This window comes from Apteryx mantelli, unplaced genomic scaffold, assembly GCF_036417845.1.
Source record: "Apteryx mantelli isolate bAptMan1 unplaced genomic scaffold, bAptMan1.hap1 HAP1_SCAFFOLD_142, whole genome shotgun sequence".
Lineage (NCBI taxonomy): Eukaryota > Metazoa > Chordata > Aves > Apterygiformes > Apterygidae > Apteryx > Apteryx mantelli.
The window spans coordinates 242,501-245,000 of record NW_027118497.1 but is presented as its reverse complement, the minus strand read 5'-3'; positions in this window follow the sequence as shown (position 1 = coordinate 245,000).

Below are 2,500 nucleotides of genomic sequence, written 5' to 3'. Positions count from 1 at the left end.
CGCGCTGCACTCGAAGGGCTCACAGGCCACGAGCCTTCCCTCTCGGCGGCGGGGACCGCCTCAGCCCTCTCGCAACTCGGCAACCGTCGCTGGAGCCCGCCGCCGGCTCCGCGGCTCCGCGCTTCCCGGCACCGGGGACACGCTCCGCGCGGACCGCCTCAGCCCTCTCGCAACTCGGCAACCGTCGCTGGAGCCCGCCGCCGGCTCCGCGGCTCCGCGCTTCCCGGCACCGGGGACACGCTCCGCGCGGACCGCCTCAGCCCTCTCGCAACTCGGCAACCGTCGCTGGAGCCCGCCGCCGGCTCCGCGGCTCCGCGCTTCCCGGCACCGGGGACACGCTCCGCGCGGACCGCCTCAGCCCTCTCGCAACTCGGCAACCGTCGCTGGAGCCCGCCGCCGGCTCCGCGGCTCCGCGCTTCCCGGCACCGGGGACACGCTCGCCTGGCTGCCGAGAACGTGCCGGGAAAGCGCCGTATCGAACGCGCCGAAAAAAACATTTTGTCAGAGAACCGGAGTCGGGACCGGGCCTTACCTGCCCTCGCAAGCCGCCCTAGGTCGCTCGCAGGCCGGCCACTTAGCGCTGGGGGCGCCCGGGAGTAGAGCTCCGGAACTCAGCGCTTGCTCACCCTCTGCCCTACAGTCGTACCGGTAAGTCAGGCGGCGCCGGAGAGCCGAAGAACAGCCGCCCCTCCTACCGGGGCGGGGCGCGGAAATGGCCGGCCTTTACGATGACGTAACTGGAGGCAGCGCAACAGAGCGACCCCTCTCGCCGCTCCACAGGAAGGCCAGGGAGAACAGGTCTACCGCTTACCACCCGGAAAAGGCGACAAGGGCACGCCGGAGACGAGTAGACCGGCCGGCCGCGGGCGGGGCGGCGACCTCGGCGCGGCCTCCCGGAGCCGGGTAGACCGGGCGGCCGCGGCCCGGAAGGCGGGCCCGCGGGCCGGGCGGCGACCTCGGCGCGGCCTCCCGGAGCCGGGTAGACCGGGCGGCCGCGGCCCGGAAGGCGGGCCCGCGGGCGGGGCGGCGACCTCGGCGCGGCCTCCCGGAGCCGGGTAGACCGGGCGGCCGCGGCCCGGAAGGCGGGCCCGCGGGCCGGGCGGCGACCTCGGCGCGGCCTCCCGGAGCCGGGTCGACCGGGCGGCCGCGGCCCGGAAGGCGGGCCCGCGGGCCGGGCGGCGACCTCGGCGCGGCCTCCCGGAGCCGGGTAGACCGGGCGGCCGCGGCCCGGAAGGCGGGCCCGCGGGCCGGGCGGCGACCTCTGCGCGGCCTCCCGGAGCCGGGTAGACCGGGCGGCCGCGGCCCGGAAGGCGGGCCCGCGGGCCGGGCGGCGACCTCGGCGCGGCCTCCCGGAGCCGGGTCGACCGGGCGGCCGCGGCCCGGAAGGCGGGCCCGCGGGCGGGGCGGCGACCTCGGCGCGGCCTCCCGGAGCCGGGTCGACCGGGCGGCCGCGGCCCGGAAGGCGGGCCCGCGGGCCGGGCGGCGACCTCGGCGCGGCCTCCCGGAGCCGGGTCGACCGGGCGGCCGCGGCCCGGAAGGCGGGCCCGCGGGCGGGGCGGCGACCTCGGCGCGGCCTCCCGGAGCCGGGTAGACCGGGCGGCCGCGGCCCGGAAGGCGGGCCCGCGGGCCGGGCGGCGACCTCGGCGCGGCCTCCCGGAGCCGGGTCGACCGGGCGGCCGCGGCCCGGAAGGCGGGCCCGCGGGCCGGGCTGCGACCTCGGCGCGGCCTCCCGGAGCCGGGTCGACCGGGCGGCCGCGGCCCGGAAGGCGGGCCCGCGGGCCGGGCGGCGACCTCGGCGCGGCCTCCCGGAGCCGGGTAGACCTACTCGCCCCTCCGAGACCCCCGCAGCCGGCAGACTCCCCTTTGCCGCGAAGGCGCCCTCCCCGGCCTGGGAGCGCTGGACGGCGGCTGCCAAGATGGGCCGGCCGCTACCGGGCCAGCTCAGCCCCCCCCCCCCCCCCCCCGCGCGGCGACCGGACCTCGCTGGGAGTCCTGCTGCGCTCGCTCCTTCGCAAGGTAGGAGTCCCGCGGCCCCGCGCTAAGGGGAGGGTGCTCGTGCGCGAATCTGCGCCGTTGTGGGCACGGTCTCTTTCTTTCTGTTTCTTTCTTTCTTCTCTGTTTGCCGGCGCTACCACCCACCCGCCCCCCCCCGGCCGCCGCCCAGGGACTCGCGGGCTTTTTCTCCGGGCGCTCGGGCAAGTAGATTCCACGCCCGCGCGCGCCACCCTTTTCCGCCGACATTTCTCCCCCCCCCCCCCCCCCACCGCGGCCGCCCCGCACGCCCCGCCGCACGGGGAAGGGCTTACCAGGCCGGCGACCTGCAGCTCCGAGGTGGTGGTGGTGGCGGGGGCGGTGGGCCCGCAGGGCAGAGGGTGCGGCGCGTCGAGGTCGACCCCCGGCCAGCGCGCCGGAACCGTTGGAAACGGCCGTCCGCCTCGCCTCCCCGCCGGCCGGTCCTTGACGAGCGCTCCGCCCCGCCCCGGGAGAGGGACACCAGGTC